General features: G+C 35.9%; 1 long non-coding RNA gene across 2 annotated transcripts in view; it reads left to right on the top strand.

Moving 5' to 3' along the window:
- The window catches only part of LOC112659034 (uncharacterized), a 138,512-nt gene that overhangs the window by 99,136 nt on the left and 16,028 nt on the right, over nucleotides 1-23,348 (top strand). For both annotated transcript variants that reach the window (XR_003136123.3, XR_003136125.3), the window contains one exon: nucleotides 20,667-20,787. This is a non-coding gene — a long non-coding RNA (uncharacterized LOC112659034). The remainder of the gene's footprint in view (nucleotides 1-20,666; nucleotides 20,788-23,348) is intronic.

Here is a 23,348-nt window from a genome sequence, read left to right on the forward strand (position 1 = left end):
GTGTCTTTCCCTGGAGTTCCTCCCTCTTTTGAGAATTCATTTCATCTTGGCATCCAGAGCTCATCATAGAGTGGCTCCTTACTCTGTTCCTAGCTTGTTCTCTGGCCGCAAGGAAACATACCATCAACAGTCCATAATCTTTCTCACCTCTAATCTTTGTATATAGTGTGCCATCCAACAAAAATGTTCTCCTTTTCCCTACCCCTACCATATGCCTGCCAGTATTCTACTTCTTTATGGGTAAATTAAGTCTCTTTCACATTTTAAGACAGCACTACCTTTTAGAAGTATTACTTGCTACTGGGCATGCCTCTCAAGCCCCCCACATCATCCTGGAAATCACTAGTTTTTCTCATTTAGTCAATAGTTAATGTTTTAGAGGTAGAAATTGCACCTTTCCCCCCTTTTTCTCCTCAGAATACAATACAGTGCCTGGACAAAGTAGACACCAACTCAACATTGGTTAAATGGATGCAAAGAAAGGAAGTAGATTTGATTCTTTTCACTTCTCTTATATGTGTTTCAAGGAAGTGACTTTTTATATTTTTATTTTAGTGGTTCTTCTTGGTAAAGAAATATTCCCTTAGTAGACATAGAAAACTGATTTGGTGAAAGGGTGATGTGTAGGGGCTAAGAATTAAGAAGAGCTAGACTTAAACCCTGAGTTTGAATTCTAGCTGTCCACTTGAAATTTGTACAATGCTGTCAAGCTACTTAACCACTGTTCTGTTTAATCTCCTTTTCAGTGAAATAGGGATGAGATTACTTATCACAGGGCTATTGTCAGGATTAAATTGTCATATTAGTTTCCTAGGGCTGCTGTAACAAATTACCATAAACTTGGTGGCTTAAAACTATAGAAATGTATTATCTCACAGTTTTGGAAGCCAGAGTCTTTAATCAAGGTATTGACAAGATTGCTTTCTTCTGGAGGCTCTGAGGTAGAATCCATACCAACACTCTTCCCTAGCTTTTGTTGGTTGTCTGCAAATTGCCTGTTCTTTCCATTATACGCCCATCACTCCCATCTCTAACCCTGTCTTCACATGGCTTTCTCCTCTGGGTTTTCATGTCTCAGATACCTTTTGTTTTCTTTCATGAGTCCTTCTGGGTTTAAGATCCACTCTAAATTGAGGACAATCTCTTCTCAAGATCCTAACTTAATTGTATCTTACATTGGTTTTCTAGGGATGCTAGGTAACAAAGTACCACCAAATCAAGTGGCTTGAATAACAGAAATTTATTCTCCCAACAATTTTGGAGGCCAGAAGCCTGTAATCAAAGTGCTTTTGGGGCCATGCTTCTTCCAAAGCCTCTAGAGGAGGTTTCTTCCTTGCTGCTTTCAGCATCTGGAGGTTCCTGGCTGTTGTTGGTTTGTGGCAGCATAGCTCCATTTTCATATATCTTACATTCTCTGTATGTTTGTCTGAGTCTCTATCCTCTTCTCTTCTTATAAGGATACCAGTCATTGAGTTTAGGACCTATCTTAGTGAAATAGAAGTTCATTTTTTATCCCTAGCTAATTATATATGCAAGAACTCTATTTCCAAATAATCCACATTCTAAGGCTTGAGGTATACATGAACTTTGGGATGACATTATTGAAACCCATTATATATATGCAAAGACCTTATTTGCACAGGCAAGAGGAAGTAGGACTTGGGTATATCTTTTTAGGGAATACAGTTTTGTGGGAGAAGCACAATTCAACCCACTACAATGGTAGAGGCCTTTTAAATTCTTAATACAAAGCTTGGCACAGAGTAGGTACTAAATTAGTAGAAGTCATTATTACATGGCCATTTTAGTGGACACTGGCTGGATGGGTGGGGGAGGTAGGAAAATGGAACTGAGACTCCAACATAGAAAACACCAAAGATTACTAGTGACTCTGTTCTTTTTAAAAGCACTGTAATGGGCCCCTTGCTTGTGGGTCCCCAAACAATGGCACACACCTTTTCCTAACTTCTGCTTTCTGCAGCCTGCTAAAAAATAACATACTAGTCCTGCCAAAAAAATAATGAAACATTCCAGACTATTAGGCCTTAGCAGAGTTTAATCAAAGACTCAGTGATCTATGCTGACTCTGGAGGCCTCTTCAAAGATGAAATCCACAATGTAATGACCGTGACATGAACTACAACCGAGAAAGAGCATCATCTGTGAATGGTGGAAGACGTGCCTCTTTTCTGGTTAGTTACCCACTGCTCCACAAAGCTACCTGTGACTCAAGAGTGAATTCTAATGATAAATGCATGCATGCATCAGAGTTTATGTGTTTTAAATGCCTTTGACAAAACAACTTATTAATACACAAATTTGTATTATTCTGTTTCTCCCTTCTGCATCTTCTGAGTATGTAGCCAGGTCCTGTGTATTTTCTGGTCCTCCTGCCTCAAGCCAATTTCTGCAGTGTAGAAAGCAAAAGCAAATTCTGCTTGAGTTCAATAGATCTTTCTAGTTTTGGTAAAAGGTGTCAGAACATTTTTTAAAATAACGGGTGTTCCAGAGACTGTGTGGGAAAAAAAAAAAAAAAAAAGAGCACCACCCTGGCTGGGAAGTGACCTTTGCATGGGGAAGATTGGGAGGAGCAAACATATGCCCCTAGGGAGGATGCTGCCTGGCAGAGGGGCCCAGGCTATGGCAAGCATCTCCATGTCTTAGGGAAGCCTGAAAATAAGGAAAATGGATTATAGACAATGGATATGTCTCATTGTTAGTAAGAGTAAACAAAGGGTCAGTAGCCTGAGGAAATCTTCTCAGTGATTTAGTGATGCCAAGATACCTTCCTATAGGAAGAAAACTCAAAATGACTGAGATTGAATTTTCTGCCAGCCCACTGGGATGAGGGTGCAGATCCAATTTTAAATGAATGTTTTTTGATAAGTTTGCATATCTGAATTCACGAACATTAATTACATTTGCACATTTATTTTTTTGTTTTCTGTTTTTTTCTTTTTTGCAATAGGCTTTGAAAGTGTACCATCAGGTATTATTGTTCCCCCTTGACAATGTAAAAACTGAAGATCAGAGATGGCTCAGCTAAGGTCACACAGCCAATATGTGACTGGTAGGGAGGCAAACCCTGGCATGGTGGCAGCCCACAAGAGGAAGAAATATCGAATATCATAGGCAGAGAGTCACTCCCTGAGAACCAAGGGATTCAGTCCCAGATTAGAAACCCCCAGCTCTGGGGACCTGCATTGAGAAGACAAACCCACATAGTAATATAAATTTGTAAATTAGTGGAGCTTAATTAACCCTTGGAGCTGGAGGTCTATAGGAAACTGGGTCTCTACTCTTAAAGGGCCAGCATGCTATATCACTAGGCCTGAGACCCAGCACAAGAACAGCAGTGTGAAAAGTGTCTGAGTATACAGGAAGATTTATTGACTAATTTTAGGACATACGCCAGAGGGGAAGGGATCTGCAGGAGCTTTCTCTTGGAATGGAAGTGCTGGCAGGTTCCATTTTTCTTGCCCTCCTAAAGCCTCCCTAACCAGATAATTGTGGGAATCAGTTCTGACACCTTCCATCTAACTTGCTTGCACTGCCTAGTCCATCTAGACATTTCTCTACAGAGCCACCGTGCCCACCTCACCTGCCCCAACAGGAACCCCTCCATAGTGACTCCTACCACAGCCTATAGGCAGCCTCAGTCAGGACTGGCACCCCTCCAAGAAATGTTAAAGGGACTTCTTTATGTGGAAAACGTAAGGTCATACTTGGAAGTAGAAATTTTTGAAAGGAGAAATTTCACTGGCAAAACCAAATGTACAATAAAGGTAGTAGATCAGTCACTTGAAAAGCTAGTATATAAAAACAGGACCAAAGTTTATGTGCCTTCTTCAGTAGTCTTAATTGACCTTTTCTTCCTATTTGGGACTAAGGTAGTATCAGTATTCTGGTTTTCAGGAAATATGTACTATATCGTTTTAAAAGAATGTTATCCCACAGACTATTCATACAAGCAAAGAACTGTAACTGTATAAATGAAGTCTCAGTTACACTTTTGCCTTTATCACATAATATTCATTCTATAGCATTGTGCAGGTCCAAGAATGAGCTGCTCTACATCTTTGTGGTAGTCGTTTTAGTTTTTGTAACCTGAGGCATATGTTCCAGAGAACAGGGATATTTGTCTGGTCCAGTGACCTTGGTGATAATAGTCATGATTGAAAGCTGCTTATAGCAAGCTTAAGTCAGCACTGTAAACAGATTTTGTTGTGTTGTTTTCAGTTTTTGAATCTATGTAGTAGTTGTACTAACAAATATTTAAATAGATATTTTTGATGTCATTTAAAAAAATGCTCTGGCCTTTTTTCCCCTTACCATTGTTACCCATATCTTTTAAAAATTCATCCCACATCCAGAAAGTACTAATTATAGATTGCTGACCAAGCAAAGTTTTTCATCAAAATGTCACCTCATTGCTCTGACCAAAGACTTACTGTTCTGGTTTTAACTCCTCTCGTTAAGCATTTTTTCCCAAGCTCCTTTCTGAAAGAAGACCAGTGCAAAGCGGCCTTTGCTATTTCCTATTGGTGAATAGACTACTTAGAGAAAATGGGAGTATAAATGTGAACAGAATGGATTAGGATGACAAGGGTTTGATGGGCATTTTCAGTACTGTATTTAAGAAAAAAAAATAACACAGCTAGGAGCCTCTGACATTGTCTTGTGTTTTATGTGGTCTGTTCATAAAATTCCCTTTTTCAGTTTATAAGAATGTTCATCTAAAAGAAGAAGATGCTGTAAATATTTGTAACAACCTTTTTTTTTTAACCAGGCCAAAAAAGAAAAAAAAAAAAAAGGTTTTTGGGAGCAAGTTAACATATAAAGTGGTTTTATATAAAACATCAATTGTCTTGTATATTTTGATAAGCAGCAGTACCAGCTTTCATTTGTAACACAGTTTGTGGCGTTGGAAGAAAAGGATTCTGTGATTGTTTAAGTGAATTATGTTATAAATGCAAAGAGAAGATAAAATATTAAAAAAACATATTTTCTAAAATAAATAAATAAATAAAATAAAAATAAAAAAATTTTTAAAAATAAAAAAATTAAAAATTAAAAAATTAAAAAAATTAAAAAGAAAAAAGAAAAGCTAGTATATAAAGACAAAAGTAGTAAAATAAATTATATATATGCAAATTAGTCAAGGGGCACACAAAATAGAAAGATGTAAAATATAACATCATAAATGTAAAACCTGGAGAAGGAGTAAAATGTGTTCAAACTTAAGAGGCAATCAACTTAATATAGACTGCCATATACATGGGGTATTATATTTGACACCATCATAACCACAAACCAAAACCTACAATAGATAAAAAAAAATAAAGAGAAAGGAATCCAAGTATAATGTTAAAGAAAGTCATCAATCCCAAGGGAAGATAGCAAGAGGAAAAACAAAAACAAGAACTACACTACAGTCAGAAAAAAAAAAATCAGCAAAATGGCAGTAAGTATGGTATACCTATCAGTAATTACTTTAAGGCTATCAAAAAAAATTACTGCCTATGTTTTCTTTTAGGTGTTTTATAGTTACATGATTCACATTTAGATCCTTATCATTTTGAGTTTATCTTTTTGTGTATGGCATGAGAAAGTGGTGTAGTTTCATTCTTTTGCAAGCAGCCATCCAGTTTTCCCAACACCATTTATTAAAGAGACTGTCTTTTCATGTATATTCTTGCCCCCTTTGTCATAGACTGATTTAATTAGATTTAATTCTAGATTTTCTACTGTATTCCACTGATCTATGCATGTTTTTTATTTGTTTTTGAATGTTTATTTTTTGTTTTAGATTTGTTTGGGTAACAGTACTATACTTAAAATCTGGGGCTATGATACTTCCAGCTTTGTTTTTCTTTTTCAAGATTACTTTGGCTATTCAGGGTTTTTTGTGGTTCCCCATGAATATTTAGATTATTTCTTCTAGTTCTGTAAAAAAATATTTTTGGTATTTTCATAAGAATTGACTGAATCTGTAGATTACTTTGAGTAGTACGGACATCTGAACAATATCTTTCTTCTAATCCATAAACCTGAACGTCTTTACATTTTTTTGTGTTATTCAATTTTTTATCATGTTTTATAGTTTTTAGAGTTATAGGTCTTTCATCCACTTTGTTAAGTTTGTTCCTAAGGATACTATTCTTTCCATTGCAGTTGATTGTTTTCTTAATTTCTCTTATGGTTGCTTTGTTATTAGTGTATAGAAATGCAACACATTTCTCTATATTAATTTTGTGTCCTACAACTTTACTAAATTTATATAGTAGTTTTAATATGTCTTTGGTGGAGTTTTTAGGGTTTACTATATATGTTATAATCTAAAAATGGATAGTTTTACTTTATTATCTTCAGCTAGAACTTCTAATACTATGTTGAATAAAAGTAGTGAAAGTAGAAATCCTTGTTTACTTCCTGATCTTAGAGGACAAGTTTTTATTTCTTCACATTGAGGATGATATTAGCTATGCATTTATCATATATGGCTTTTATTACATTGAGGCATATGCCTTCTAAACTCTACTTTGCTGAGAGTTTTTGTCATGAACTAATGTTAAATTATGAGTAAATGCTTATTTGCATTTCTTAAGATAATCATATGATTTTTATCCTTCACTTTGATTACATGGGGTATTGTGTTGGTTGATTTGCAAAAATATTGAACTGTCCTAGTGTCTGAAGAAGAAATTCCTCCTGATTGTGGTAAATGATCCTTTTGATGTTTTACTGAATGTAATTTGCTAATATTTTTTGAAGATTTTTATATCTTTGTTCATCAGAAATAGCGCCTGTTAAGGGTCTTTGTTTGGTTTTGGCATCAGGGTAAGAGTGGTCTCATTGAATACGCATCTCTTCTATTTTTTGGAATAGTTTGAGGAGAATAGACAATAACACTTTTTATACTTGGTAGAATTCACCTATGAATCCATCTGGTCCTGGACATTTTTTTTGTTGGAGGTTTTTTGATTACTGATTGAATTTTGTTACTAGTAATCAATCTGGTTTAGATTTTCTATTACTTCCTGATTTGATTTTAAAAGTTTATATTGGTAGAAATTTATTTCTTCTAGGTTGAGTTTGTTGGCATATAATTTGTCATAGCAGTCTTGTAATTCTACATCTGTAGCATCTGTTAATGTTCTCCTCTTTCACCTCTGATTTTATTTATTTGGGTTCTCTCTTTCTTGAGGAGTCTAACTAAAGGTTCATCAATTTAGTTTATCTTTGCAAAGACCTAACTCGTTTTTTAGTCTCTGTTTATTTCTGTTCCAATTTTAGGTGTATGGCTAAAAGTGTTTGAGATTTTTCTTGTTTCTTAGAAGTCTTTATCACCTCTTAGAAATGCTCTGCCTGTGTCCCAAAGATTTTGGTCCATTTTGTTTCCATGTATTTTTTTATTTCCTTTTTGATTTCTTCATTTGCTCATTGGTTGCTTAGACAGAATAAACTTTAAAACAAATAATGATAAAGGGATCTATCCCACAAGAGGATATAACAATTGTAAATATCTATGCACTCCACATAAGAGAATATATATAAAATATTAAGAGACATTAACACAGAAGTTGAGAGTAATAAAATAATAGAAGCAGACTTTAACACCCCACTTGTATGAATGGATTAGTCATCCAGAAAGAAAATTAATAAGGAAACAGTGGTTTTCAATAACACCTTTGACCAAGGTGGGCTTACAAGATGTATACAGAATATTCCACCCCAAACAAGCAGAATGCACATACTTCTCAGGTGCAAATGATACATTCTTAAAGATAAATCACATATTAGGATCAATAAATTTAAGAATACAGAAATTATATCAAGCATCATTTTCAACCACCAGGGTATGAAACTAAAATTCAGTCACAAAAAAAGAAGAGAAAAACCGAGGGGGGTGGGGGTAGAAGGGACATGTACAGGCTAACAACATGCTATGAAACAAAAAAATGGGTCAATGAATAAATCAAAAAGGAAATAAAAATGTACCTCAAGAGTAAATAAAGTGGAAACATAATGGTTCAAAATCATTGTGAGGTAATAAAAGTAGTTCTAAGAAGAAAGTCTATAGCAATATAAACCTACCTCAAGAAACAAGAAAAATCTCAAATAAGCAATCTAACCTTACACCTAAATGAACCTGAAATAGACTAAAGCCTGAAGTTAGTAAAATAAATGAAATAGAGACAAAAACCAATAGAAAAGATCCATAAAAATCAAGAGCCGAGTCTTTGAAAAGATAAACAAAATAAATAAACCTTTTTCCAGGATGAAAATAATATCTGAAACAAATGAAAAGTTAAAGTCTACATACACCACAGAATTATAAAGGATTATAAGACTACTATGAAAAATAGAAAATATGAGTAGATCCATTTCTAGTAATGAAATTGATGAGAAATCAAAGAACTTGTCAACAAACAAAGTCCAGAACCAGATGGCTTCACAGGTGATTTCTACTAAACATTTAAATAAAAGTTAATACCCTTTCTCCTCAAACTATTCCAAGAAATAGAAGAGGAAGAAATGCTTCCAATTTCAGTGTATGAGGCCAGAAGTACCCTGATACCAAAATAAGACAAATATACAAATTAACAAACAAACTACAGGCAAATGTATGTCTCTGATGAACATAGATGCAAAAATCCTCATCAAAATATTAGCATATTGAATTTCAAAATATAGGATCATTGACCTTGACCAAATGGAAATTATTTCAGGGATGCAAGGATGATTGCATATCTGCAAATCAATCAATGTGATATATACAACATTAACAAAGATAAGGATGGGGTACCTGGATGGCTTAGTCAATTAAGAGTCTGACTCTTGATTTCAGCTCAGGTCATGATCTCAGAGTTGTGAGATTGAACCCCGTGTCAGGATCTATGCTAGGCATGGAGCCTGCTTAAGATTCCTTTCTCCACTCTCCCTCTGTTCCTCTCCCATCTCCCTCAAATAAATAAACAAATAAATAAATGAATGGATGATAAAAATCATATGATTATTTCAAAAGATACAGAAAATGCATTTGACAAAATGCAACACCTGTCAATGATACAATCTCTCAACAGAATAGATTCAGAGCAAACATACCTTAACATAACAAAGTTACATATGACTAATCCAGCTAATGTCATACTTAATGGTAAAAAACTGAAAACTTTTCCTCTAAAAATCAGGAATAAGAAAATAATGTCTACTCTCATCAATTTTATTCAACATAGTACTGAAGTCCCAGGCATAGTAATCATACAAGAAATAAAAGGTATCCAAATTGTTAAGGAAAAAGTAAAACTATCACTATTTTCAGATGACATAATACTGTATATAGAAAACCCTAAAGACTCCACCAAAAAACTATTAGAATAAAGGGACTCAATAAAGCTGCAGGATACAAAATCAATACAGAGATATCCACTGCTTTTATGTACACTAATAACAAAGGCACAGAAATAGAAATTAAGAAAACAATCCCATTTACGGTTACACACACATACACACACACAAAAAAAAAAAAAAAAAACACAAGGAGGTGAAAGACTTGTACTCTGAAAACTACAAGATGTATGGGAAAGAGATTGAAAATGACAATGGAAAATGGAAAGATACACTCCTGAAGAATTAATTTTGTTAAAATATTTATACCACCCAAAGCAGCCTATAAATTCAATGCAATCCCCATCAATATACCAGTAGTATTTTTCAAGAATCTAGAACAAAAAGTCCTCAAATTTGTTTGGAGCTACAAAATACCAGAAAAAAAAATGAAAACAGTCCTATGATTAAAGAACAAAGCTGGAGGTATCACAATCCCAGATTTCAAACTAACCTACAAAGCTATAGTAATCAAAAGTATAATACTGGCACACAAAGAGCAAAAGAACAGAATGAGGAGCTTATGAATAAATATATGTTTATATAGTTAATTTACAAGAAAGGAGTTAAGAATATACAATGGTGAGAATGCAGTCTCTTCAATAATTGGTGCCGAGAAAGCTAGACTCCTTTCTTAGACCATACACAAAAATAACCTCAAAGTGGATTAAAGACCAAATTTGAGTTTATCTTTGTGTATGGTGAAAGAGAGTGGTCTAGTTTCATTCTTCTGCATGTGGATGTCCAATTTTCCCAGCACCATTTATTGAAGAGACTGTCTTTCTTCCAATGGATAGTCTTTCCTCCTTTATCGAATATTAGTTGACCATAAAGTTCAGGGTCCACTTCTGGGTTCTCTATTCTGTTCCACTGATCTATGTGTCTGTTTTTGTGCCAGTACCACACTGTCTTGATGACCACAGCTTTGTAGTACGACCTGAAATCTGGCATTGTGATGCCCCCAGATATGGTTTTCTTTTTTAAAATTCCCCTGGCTATTCGGGGTCTTTTCTGATTCCATACAAATCTTAAAATAATTTGTTCTCTCTGAAGAAAGTCCATGGTATTTTGATAGGGATTGCATTAAACGTGTAAATTGCCCTGGGTAACATTGACATTTTCACAATATTAATTCTGCCAATCCATAAGCATGGAATATTTTTCCATCTCTTTGTGTCTTCCTCAATTTCTTTCAGAAGTGTTCTATAGTTTTTAGGGTATAGATCCTTTACTTCTTTGGTTAGGTTTATTCCTAGGTATCTTATGCTTTTGGCTGCAATTGTAAATGGGATTGACTCATTAAAAATTTCTCTTTCTTCAGTCTCATTGTTAGTGTATAGAAATGCCACTGATTTCTGGGCATTGATTTTGTATCCTGCCATGCTACCGAATTGCTGTATGAGTTCTAGCAATCTTGGGGTGGAGGCTTTTGGGTTTTGTATGTAGAGTATCATGTCATCGGCAAAGAGGGAGAGTTTGACTTCTTCTTTGCCAATTTGAATGCCTTTAATGTATTTTTGTTGTCTGATTGCTGAGGCTAGGACTTCCAGTACTATGTTGAATAGCAGTGGTGAGAGTGGACATCCCTGTCTTGTTCCTGATCTTAGAGGAAAGGCTCCCAGTGCTTCCCCATTGAGAATGATATTTGCTGTGGGCTTTTCGTAGATGGCTTTTAAGATGTTGAGGAATGTTCCCTCTATCCCTACACTCTGAAAGATCTAAATGTGAGACAAGATTCCATCAAAATCCTAGAGGAGAACACAGGCAACACCCTTTTTGAACTCGGCCACAGTAACTTCTTGCAAGATACATCCACGAAGGCAAAAGAAACAAAAGCAAAAATGAACTATTGGGACTTCATCAAGATAAGAAGCTTTTGCACAGCAAAGGATACAGTCAACAAAACTAAAAGACAACCTACAGAATGGGAGAAGATATTTGCAAATGACGTATCAGATAAAGGGCTAGTTTCCAAGATCTATAAAGAACTCATTAAACTCAACACCAAAGAAACAAACAATCCAATCATGAAATGGGCAAAAGACATGAAAAGAAATCTCACAGAGGAAGACATAGACATGGCCAACATGCACATGAGAAAATGCTCTGCATCACTTGCCATCAGGGAAATACAAATCAAAACCACAATGAGATACCACCTCACACCAGTGAGAATGGGGAAAATTAACAAGGCAGGAAACCACAAATGTTGGAGAGGATGCAGAGAAAAGGGAACCCTCTTACACTGTTGGTGGGAATGTGAACTGGTGCAGCCACTCTGGAAAACTGTGTGGAGGTTCCTCAAAGAGTTGAAAGTAGACCTGCCCTACGACCCAGCAATTGCACTGTTGGGGATTTATCCCAAAGATTCAAATGCAATGAAACGCCAGGACACCTGCACCCCAATGTTTATAGCAGCAATGGCCACAATAGCCAAACTGTGGAAGGAGCCTCAGTGTCCATCGAAAGATGAATGGATAAAGAAGCTGTGGTCTATGTATACAATGGAATATTACTCAGCCATTAGAAATGACAAATACCCACCATTTGCTTCAATGTGGATGAAACTGGAGGGTATGATGCTGAGTGAAGTAAGTCAATCGGAGAAGGACAAACATTATATGTTCTCATTCATTTGGGGAATATAAATAATAGTGAAAGGGAATATAAGGGAAGGGAGAAGAAATGTGTGGGAAATATCAGAAAGGGAGACAGAACATAAAGACTCCTAACTCTGGGAAACGAACTAGGGGTGGTAGAAGGGGAGGAGGGCAGGGGCTGGGAGTGAATGGGTGACGGGCACTGGGGGTTATTCTGTATGTTGGTAAATTGAACACCAATAAAAAATAAATTAAAAAAAAAGACCAAATTTGAGTCCTGAAACCATAAAAGTCCTAAAATAAAACATAAGCAGTAGTATCTTGAACGGCAGATTTAATTATTTTTGGAGTATGTCTCCCTAGGCAAGGGAAAGAAAAGCAAGCAAACAATTCGAAGTACATAAAACTAAAAAACCTCTTACACAGTGAAGGAAATCACCAATGTAACAAAGGTACTGATTTGTAAAATATATTTGCAAATAGTATATTCAATAATGAGTTAATATCCAAAATATATAGAGAATACATACAACGTAAAACCCCAAAATAAAAATTTGATTAAGAAATGAGCAGAGGAAAAAAAAAAAAGAAATGAGCAGAGGACTGGGAATATACATTTTTTCAAGGAAGACATTTAGCTAGCCAATAGGCACATGAAAAGATGCCCAACATCATCATCATCCATCAATCATCTGGGAGTCGCAAATCAAAACAATGGGATATCATCTCACCCCGATCAGAATGACTAGTATCAAAAAGACAAAATAATTACAAAGGTTGGCAAGGGTATAGAGAAAAGAGAATTTTTGTGCACTATTGGTGGGAATGCAAATTGGTGCAGCCACTGTGGAAAACAATATGGAAGATCTCCCAAAACTTAAATAGAAATACCATACGATCTAGTAATTCCTCTTCTGGGTATTATTCAGAAGAAAACAAAAACATTAATTGGAAAAGATATATACACCTCTATGTTTATTGCAGCATTATCCACAATAGCCAAGATATGGATGCACCCCAAGTGTCCATTGATAGACAGGTAAAAATAATATGAGATATACATATATATATAATGGAATATTAATCTGCCATAAAAAGATATATATAATATGAGATATATATATAATAGGAGATATATGTATTAATCTGCCACATGGATACATATATATATAATATATATAATGGAATGTATATATATAATGGAATATTAATCTGCCACGTGGATGCACTCCAAGTGTTCATTGATAGATGGATAAAGATAATATGAGATAGATATAGATTATAGATAGATAGATAGATAGATATTAATCTGCCACAAAAATAATTCAATCTTTCTCTTCATGAGAGCATAGATGGACTTTAGAGTATTATGCAAAATGGAGTATGTCAAAGAAAAACAAATAGAATTTCACTTACATGGGGAATCTAAAAAAACAAACAAATGAACAAACAAAAGAAACGAACTCATAAATACAGAGAACAAACTATTTGTTGCCAAAAGGGAAAATGGGTGGGGCTACATGTGAAACAGTTGAAGAGGAATAGGAGACACAAACTCCATAAAATAAATATGTCATTGGGATGAAAAGTACTACATAGGAAATATAGTCAGTGATTATGTAGTAACTTTTTATGGTGACCAGTGTTAACTAGAGTTATTGCGGTGAGCACTGCATCTTGCACACAATTCTCAAATCGTTCTTATATACCGGAAACTAACATAGTATTATTTGTCAACTATACCTAATTGAAATATTTAAAAAATTAATATTAAATAGTTTGCTTGCTTAAATACAGTTTAGATTGTTACTTTATGCGTGGTTCTATCAGCTGTCCATAAATACCTAAGCTATTCCACCCAATTCTTAGGCCTTAAAACATTATTTCACTTTCATCCTATTTATGAATATCATTTCCTCCCTCCCATCAGATTGACTGTGGCTTTCAAATGGTTCATGATTTTAAGACCCCAAATCTTGCTTCCGATGATAGTAGCACAAATAACAAAATACTGCTAACAACTAATTTTGCTGGGTGAAGATTTGTCATGAGTGATGTTATTAATCCTTCACAACAATGATATAAGTACAAATAAGGAGGAATATTGAATCTCAGGCGACAGATGAGGAGTGACACAGCTGGAAATAGAACTCAACACTGACATAAATCAAAGTCATTACAATACTAAATATGTCTAACTAATAGCTTTGTGTTTATTGAAGAGTCTGTCCATTAGGGAAAAATTGCCCCAAGAAGAGTATGTGCCTATGCTCAAATGAACAGTGCATCCCCAAATATGACTGCTTCCATTCCGCATTGTTAGGGGCAAGTCAGTATTATGTTGGCCTGTGTTACTTCAGTCTTTGTTCTAGGCTTATGTATTCTTTATTTGGGTTTATTGTCTTATTTGGTGAATTTTTTCAGTAAATTTTATGGCAGCACCCAGAGGCCCTAGAGCCCATGGTGCCAAAGAGTGATTATTAAAATCATAGTTATTGATATAAACATCACCAAGAGATCGCCTATAATGGTGGAAGAAAAGCAAAATACTGAAATTACAGTTGCCAAAGCAAGGCATCACTACTGCTCACTCTTTCTTTTAAATGCCTCCTCTCTGTTCTTCAGGAGATCAAGTTAGGAGATCCTTATAAGGTAGTTCTGGAAAAGGAGATTCCAGATCAAGTGCTTACAAATGGCTAAAGACACAAATACAAATACATAACTACTGCATGTGGAGAAGCTTATTTATAAGTGATTTATGAATTAAGGTATGCAATGGTTATTTCAGCAGGCATTTAGCTAGCTCTCTTGCCTTGGATAGAGTAAATAGGTTTGACTGCTGGACAACCCACTTTTGAAATGTTCATCTTCTCAAAATACACCCTGGGTCAGAGAAATTATCAGTAAAGATGAAGCAGAGCACATAAAAGACAAAGGGTTTAGACTTCTGTTGGTCACTGAGAAAAAAAAAAAAACAAACACAAATCATGAAGTAGACTTGTAAAAGAAAAAAGGAGGATAAGGCAGGAGGTTTTCCCAGTTTTTATTGGCTCCATTCCTTTTCCAGAAACAGAACCTGAAGGACAAAAAGGAAAGAGAACTGCCTGTTCTTTACCTACATGCTATCTTATTTCTCTCTCTTCTCATCATGAGTGGAGGGTGGATAAAAAGAGTGTGGAAGAAGGAGGAGAATGTGATGAAAGACTGCACAGAATGGCATCGGTAAGTTCAGAGGAGAAAGTAAAGGCCCAGAAGAGAACACAAGATTTTCTGCTGCCACCATCTAAAATGTGACTCAGAGAGTGTCTGCAGCTACTGAGAGATACTTCTCCATCCTTGGTCAGATCTCTGTTACTTATCTAAAAAATATCCAATGCTGAAGTCAAAACTAACTGTGGCTAAATATCAAGATCCCTTGGGAAATTTAGCAAGTCTACATATGGCCCATCTCTACCCCAAAGGTGTACAGTGAGGTTGGCAAGACTGGACATTTACAAAACTTTAAAGTAATTTTGATGCCCTTCAGGATTGAACACCAAGGAAATAATGACCGATAACAATGCCATTTAACTGTTAGGTGCATGCGAAATTTGTGGGGATCTCGGTAAAATGTTAATTATGAATCTGTGACCTGGAGTAGAGCTTGAAATTCTGTATCTCTAGCCGACTTCTAGGTGATCCTGATGCTCTTGCTCTCTGGACCCCAGGTTGTATGGCAAGGGTTTAAAGAATCTTAGAGTCAGACTATCTGAATGTGAAAACTGGATTAAAAGATCAATATACTTCTCCCTCTCTAATGTTGGCCCTTTCATTCTGGATAATAACGTTTTTAAACGGTCATTTGATCAGTGGAAACAGAGACTTTTTTTTTTGTTGTTAATATTGCCCATGCTTTGAATGCAAGTTAAAGCATTGTGTTAGGAGAAATCTTTATACAGATTTCATTTGCTTCAAAGTTAGAATTCCCCAATCCCTTTCATGTTATTACACCCCTCTCCCAGAACAATGCCATGACTGCCTAGATTCATTTTACAGGGTAGGTTTGGGGAAGGCTAAGAAAATTTTAACTAGAGAGAAGTCTTGCGACTGGTGTATTTATCTTCTGTCCCTGAAGGACTTAACTTTGTATCAGTAATCACATTTTACTTTAGCATCAGTATTTTTTCACAAAAACTGAATTTCTTCATCTGTAGAATAAAAAATATAGTGATGCCATTTGAGGCCTAGATCAAGGAATTGATGTAAAGTTCTTCAGCATCTAGCAAACAATAAGAGTTCAATAAATGTATTATTGTAACAATATTCCTTCTACTTAGCACTCCCTGCCAATTTAGTCAGAAGATGGCTAATGAAAAAAAAAAAAAAAAAAAAGTAGAAGAAGAAGATGGCTAATGACCCGTGGAAAAGAAACAGGATCAAGTTTACAGAAGTACCCATCTGGTTCATCTGGGTAAACGGAGTCCACTGTATTCCAATCTCTCTTTCTAGGGCTCTTCCTAGCTCTCATGAAGTTGCCTCCATTGTCCAAACATGGATGAGCTCCCTGGATTTCTCCGATAACAGAACTCGGAGAAGGAGCAGAGAATTTTTTGTCCAATGAGCATGGATAATTAATTGCTGACAGTTTACTTCCTGTGCTTGAGATACGTTTCTAGAAATAGTAAGAAAAACTTCTTACAAAAAATTAAAAGGGGGGGCAGCCCGGGTGGTTCAGCGGTTTAGGGCCGCCTTCAGCCCAGGGCCTGATCCTGGAGACCTGGGATCGAGTCCCACGTCAGGCTCCCTGCATGGAGGCTGCTTCTCCCTCTGCCTGTGTCTCTGTCTCTCTCTGTCTCTCTCTGTCTCTGTCTCTGTGTGTGTGTGTGTGTCTCATGAATAAACAAATAAAATCTTAAAAAAAAAAATTAAAAGGGAAAACTGAGTTTACAATTCAGCCTGAAAGTGCAGGACTCTCTATATCTCAGTTCAGACTTGAGCTAAGAATCACACAATCTATAAAACACTCAGTTCTTCATGAGTTCAATTAAAGCCATGGATGCTCAAATGCAGACTATTCTGCTTTGTGTTGTGATTAAATTGCTCTTGTTCAAATGGAGTCTGGTTTTACTACTTTTTTCAACACTCAGCTGAATTCTATACTTGTGTTCAAAAGGCCAGGATTAATCTGATCTCCATGCTGTCCATATTTCCTCCTGGTTTCTCTAGCTAAGCACTTCAACTAATCTTTGTAGAAGGGGAGATTAATGTAAAAGGAATAATGAAACATTTGACTGATATTAGGTGCTTGTCATTCTTCATTAGCTGCCCCTGAGTCACCTTCTTAAAACCCTGCAAACAGAATAAAATGGGATATGCCAATAGTCCATGTAGCATATTAATAAGAAGAAATGTAAATGGGAGAAGACTTTCATTTTGCCAGAATAAACAGAGCGATATGCACCTCTCCATCTCTCAGCTTTTTGTACTTTCTCCAGGGGCTCAGTCCAATTAGCTATTTCATATTAATCACTATTTGTGCAGTTGATTCTTCCTGTGGCAGCTTTCCATTTTCAGGTGCCCGGAAGATCAAAAGGCTTTTATATTTCCTCAGATACTCTACAGGATCCAAAAAGGAAAACAACAATATTTTCTGTGTGCATTAGGATTTATTCTTTTCAAATTCATTCCATGTTTTAGCTCCTTGACACTCAGATCCCTTAAGAAATGTTCAAGCCAAAAAAAAAAAAATGGAAATGTTCAAGACATACATGTCTCAATAAGAGGCATCAAAGATAGTATTAAACTTTGCATCTAGTAGGTATTCAAAATAATTTTTCCAAATGGCTGGATCTCCATTTGACAGGTAAAGGAAATGAAGCACAGAATTTTTAAGGGAAAAAGAAGATAGAAGTATTTAGGGACTAAGGTTAGATGAGCTCCCACTTCTCTTGATAACTTTTTTGGATGCTAGCAAATAAGTAGACCTCAATAAAAGGTTTAATAAAGCTTATACAAGGTATAATTGAGCTACTCTAACCAAGTGAACTACAAGTAAAGGTATGTGAGACAAGTCCACAACAATGACAAATTCAAAATATTTGTAGCACTTGTATTTTGGACAGTATTTTTTTCAGCTATTTATGTAAAGTAGCCAAATAACCCAAATTAATTTAGTAATTGTAATTTTCATTATTCATAGAACCATTTGGGGTCAATATACTTTTAGTCTACACTAAATAAATGCATTAAAAGGATAACATGTATTGGTTCTTCCTCAGGCTTATACATTAAACTAATATTTTAGACAAATTAACTTTGGTTATGAAGTTGAAAATTTAGATTCAGTCTCCTTTGAAGCATATATAGATATGACATCCTCAGACCTCCCTTTCAAAGAGTTTCTAATCATTCTTTTAATGATTAGAAAATGTATTGCATTTTCAGAAGAGCCACCTTATGTTAGCGTTCTCAGTCTTTTTCTCCTGGAGGATACTGCCTTCTTAAAGATCCTCTGTGTGCTGCGCTGGTAAGTATCACATGTGGTCGATGAGCCCAACCGCCTTGACTACAGGTGATTGGAATAGAATGGCCCCTTGACTAGATTACCTTTCCCATAGTTTTCAAATATGATCTACAACACTGAGTGAACTGGTTTGGGAAAGCAGGTTCAGAAGCTAAGGCTTCCCCATTTTGAGCACCTACAGCTGGCCAGAAGTAAAGGAATGAGTTGGGAAAGCACAGGAAAGCAGTTAAAAAAAAAAAAAAAAAAAAGCGCTGAGGACAGATGCAGAGAGAGAAAGAGAGAAAGTGGTTACAATAGGCAATTCCAGCAAAAATGTATCCGTGACTTTCCCTAACGTAAGAGTATACTCTTATACATAAGAGTACAAAAACTACCTTAGACTTCATTGTAGTAAGATAGTATCTTACAGCTTTAGGCAGTATTTTCACTTTTTTCTTTTTAGGATGGTGGCTTCAACTTCTAAAACCATCAGAAATATGTAATTGCATAAAAAAACCAGCTATCATCTTCTAGAGAAGGGTATTGTTTAAGGAGCATTTTATGCTTTACAAATGAAAAATAATAGACAAGGAGTGCCTGGGTAGCTCTGTTGGTTAAGCATCTGTCTTCAGTTCAAGTCATGATCCTAGAGTCATGTGATCGAGCCCCATGTGGAGCTCTTTGCTCCAGCAGGGAGTTTGCTTCTTCCTCTCCCTCTGCCTCTCTCATGCTCTCAAGTTGACTTTTTTTTTTTTAAAGAAGGATGCCTGAGTAGCTCAGCGGTTGAGTGTCTGCCTTCAGCTCAAGACATGATTCCCAGATTCTAGGATCAAGTAACTGCATGGGGCTCCCCACGGGAAGCCTGCTTCTCTCTCTGCCTGTCTCTGCACCGCACCCCCAACTGTGTCTCTCATGAATAAATAAATAAAATCTTTAAAAAGAGAGAAAAGGAATAGATAAAAAATTCAATTGCTCACACACACAAAAATATCAGAAACCTAGGTCTCTGAATGAAGAACCCAACATTTCTCCTACACTGTATGTAGATGAAGCCAAGTAAATTGAGTCCGTAGAAAGAACTATAGAGTTTGGGGGTTGAGAAGACATATACTGACATAAATATGATGCCATGTTTAATTCAGTAAGACTCATTCAGTAGGACCCGACAATTTGACATGGACTTTTTTTAAACTATATTTTGAATAAACAAGAAAATCTAAGATTTTTCATTTGAGAAAAATAGCATGGATCATGGGCTGTGAAGGCAAAGAGACCTGTATTTGAGTCTTGGTGTGACTTCTTTCTTACCTCTTTGCTATCTTAGGGAGTTTACTTTGCCTACCGCAGGCTGGATTTCCTCATCTATAAATTGGGCCTGTGATAGTTCCTACTTCTTAATGATCATTATAAAGAATGTATGAGGAAATGCATGTGATGGTCTAAAAAATAATTAGTTTACTGTTGCCTTTTGGTGTTGGGGGGGAATGTGACTGGAGATCTTCTAATATGTGATGTAGTTTTGATGTGAATCTGAGTGGATTTTTATTGAACTTAGAATTCGAAGTATCAGAATATCACCATACATATGGCATTCTATGGCCTAAAAAGCATTTTCATCATGTACTATGACATTTAGTTCTCCTCACACACTCATTTACTTCTTCCACAGACATCTGTTAGATGCCTGCCATGTGCCTGATTTTGTGCTATTCAGTAGAGATTCAGCTGTGCAGATGACAGACATAGTCCCTGCCCTCCTGGAGCTTAAAGCCCCCTGAGGCAGATTTGGCTATTTTTATATTTTATTTTTTAAGATGATAAAAATAAGAATTAGAGCATTTAAGGTACTTGTCCAATATGTGCACAGTTGGAGAGGTGCAGACCAACATCAAACTTGCAGCTGACTTTAGAGGTAAAGGAACAGTTGTCCTTAGATCTGTGGAGGGCGCTCTGCTTCTGGAACGGAGGTGCCTTAGACAGAATTAGAACAAGTCATGTTTCTACTGAATATATTTTTACTGATTGAGTTTCATTTGCCTGAGGGCTGAAGCCAAGCTGGTGCTATGATTCATAAGTCTCATTTTCCATATGTTTGACTTGGGATTTTCCTTGACAACAGTTGATTAGCTACTCTTGTGATTTTAACTCACTAATGATAACTTGACCCGATTTCAACTGATTTCTCTTGGTTCAAGGCTCCCCTCCAATGAGAGCTTCCAATGAAAAACCCCAGTACAGCAAGCATTCTCAGCTTCAACCAAACCAGCCATCTCCATGTGCCAAACCTGGTGTCAGTGCTGTGGAGCTGCTTTACAGGTGATAGCCCTGTAGTCCTTTAGTTAAATAGCCCACTAGTCCAGAATGGAGTAATGAGTTCCCAAATCCTGTGTTGCTATCAGTCTGCTGATAATGAAGCTCTGGATTATAGTTTTACCATCTAAGTCCAAGAGGCTTTCTAGTGTATATAATTTCTCTGCTTATTGCCCTCAGCAGTTGTGCACTATAGATGGATAAAATCCAACTTCCTTAGAATGGAACCAGATCTTTCATGACCTGGCCTTGACATCCTTTTAGAGCCTCATCTTTGACTAATATTTTCCACATTTCCTGTGTTTCAACAAAACTAAAACACTTATGGTCCTGCATCCTCAGACATATCATGGTATCTACTATTTCTCACCTAAAGAAGTTAGGTCTGGAAATATTGACTTGCCATTATTATTCTAATAACTAGACTGTGCTATGATTTTGTTCTATGCAATCATCAACTAAAGAATCAGGTCCCAAGCATCCATTCAGGGAGCGTGTTAAAAGATGGCAAATGTTTTAAGCTCTTCTCCCTGACTTGATTTCATCCAGTTGGCTTGTAGCTATTTTAATGAAAACCAACAGAAGTCTATTTATGAGAAAGACAGGTTATTGTGAGAAGAAATCGATGTGAGGTCAGGTTCAGTAGGAGAGTGGGAAGTTTATAAGGTTGAATGGGTTGGCATATTCTATTTCAGTGAGTGCCATCAACCATCTAATGTGACTATGGTGGGATTTTCCAAGACTGATGGGCAGCCAGGATATGTAACTGAATGCTACAGTAGTGGGAGTAATTATTAGATATCTAAGCTGGGAACTAAATGAGTGTTGGGTTTTGGGAACCCAAACAATGTCCCACCTCTTAGCAAATTATATTCTTTTTACAGCATATGTGAACTGAGGAGAAACTTAGATCCTGTATTAAGTCCTTTTGGTAGTTTTTCTAAGAACAATACATTTTCTATTAAAATAGTGCAACTGCATGGCTCTCTGCTGAATTCTATCTTTGGGCAGGAAAAGTCCTTATAAAATAAACAGATGAAAGTTAATAATACTGCACTGTGAGGAATAAGTCCTATAAGCTAAGTCCTATAAACACAGATCCTAATAGCTACAAGTATTCATCAAGCATATAGAAACTTACATATTTTAGTATTCAGTGACAATGATCTGGTCTATAAAAAGAAAAGATATTTTCGAAATCTGTCAAGCATGTCCCCTTAAAATCCCTTTAAAATTATATTCCACACTTAACATTATTCACATTGAAATATTTAAACTGAGAAACATTTTGATCCCAATAAGAATACTTAGAAGACAATCATGGTAAACTGAATAATCTTGGATGGGTTAATAGTGATGATCTTGGCTGCATTCATATTTACTTTCTCCATCCTTCTTACAAAGATCATCCTTTTCTTTCAAAATCTACAAGACAGGTATGATTTTTTTGGAGTTCATTCTATATTAGATAATGATTTTTCCAGGTCATTTATTCAAGGTAAATGACTAAAGGTGATCTTGAGAGAGTTACTCAACTTTGCTGAACCTCCATTTATTCATCTGTAAAATTAGGGGGCAACACCAGTACCTGCCTCATAGGGTTGTGATAAGGATAAGTGAATTAATACACAGCATGTAAGGGCTGAGAAGAGTGATTGGCACATAGTAATTTCTTGGTAAATAGTAGCTATCATTATTATGACCCAGAGAAAGACCGAAGTTGTTTTATTTTTCAAAGAAACGTAAGTAAACTTTGGAATCATGCAAGATTATAAATGAAACATATTATTTCTCAGAACCTGTGCTCGGACCTCATTATGTTTTCCCTACATTGGTGCTACAGGTTTCTAACTGATATTCCGGTTTTACATCTCTCCAAAGACATTCATCCAGAGTGATCCTTTTATAACTTAGATCTTTGTAGATCTGTAGATCTGATCCTTCAGACCACTCCAACTTTCTCTCAGTCCTGTCATCTCATATTTAATGTTCTGACAGAAACACACTTCATTCTACTCCCATCACCCCTTCCTTCCAATACCCAGCCCACACATCTACACAAATTCATCTAGAAAATTCTGACCAATTGATAGGCCAAGTACAGACTTCACAATTTATCCAGAAATTTTTTTCTGGTCTTTCTTGAGTCATATCTACAAGTGTCTCATTTATGCACCTTGGCACCTCGCGCATCTCTAAATCAAGCTAGATCGCTAACATAGTACCTATTTTATCTATTGTGCAAGTAGCAGTGAATTCACTTTTCTAGCAAAACCCCAAATAGGGGGCAACAAAATTGAACATACTATAAATAATCACTAAAAGATTTACTGAAATTGAAAGCTCAATGGAATATTTTTTAAAGGAATATGTAAATACCATTACTATCATGCTGAATATTCATGTTTTAGGATAATCTGCATGATGGTATTACTGAGGAGTACAAAAGAAAGGTGAAATGTGGACATGAATCAAGAGTCATCAACATGCAGCCCCAACACAATATTCCCATCTCCTTTTCTAAGACATCTGTCTTGATTGCTATAATCTAACCATTTTGAATACTA

The sequence above is a fragment of the Canis lupus genome, chromosome 2 (genome assembly GCF_003254725.2).
Source record: "Canis lupus dingo isolate Sandy chromosome 2, ASM325472v2, whole genome shotgun sequence".
Lineage (NCBI taxonomy): Eukaryota > Metazoa > Chordata > Mammalia > Carnivora > Canidae > Canis > Canis lupus.